This window comes from Triticum aestivum, chromosome 6D (assembly GCF_018294505.1).
Source record: "Triticum aestivum cultivar Chinese Spring chromosome 6D, IWGSC CS RefSeq v2.1, whole genome shotgun sequence".
Taxonomy (NCBI): domain Eukaryota; kingdom Viridiplantae; phylum Streptophyta; class Magnoliopsida; order Poales; family Poaceae; genus Triticum; species Triticum aestivum.
The window spans coordinates 217,792,356-217,792,810 of NC_057811.1; positions in this window are offsets into that span (position 1 = coordinate 217,792,356).

Sequence of the window (455 nt, forward strand, 5' to 3'; positions counted from 1 at the left end):
GGACGGGCTCCGGCGGGCCGCGCGGTGGAGGAGAGAGAGAGGGTGACGTGGCGGCGCGTGATTCGTCGGGGCGCGGCGGCGGACGCGTCCGGTCCGGTCCGGACGTGTCCGGCGACGGAGAGGGAACGGAGCTAGGGTTGGACTGCGCGAAAATCTCGGGGGTCTCACATATTTATAGGTAGAGGGAGCTAGGAGGCTCCAAATGAGGTGCGGTTTTCGCCCACACGATCGTGATCGAACGACCTATAGCATGGAAGAGAGTTTGGTGGGTTTTGGGCTGGTTTTTAGGGGGGTTTTGCTGCACACACAAATGGACCTCGCGGATGCCCGGTTAACCGTTGGAGTACCAAACGACCTCCAAATGGAACGAAACTTGACCGGTGGTCTCCGGGTGGTATAATAAGGCCACTTGACAAGCCTCGGTCCATTCCGAGAAAGTTTGACACCCGCTCACG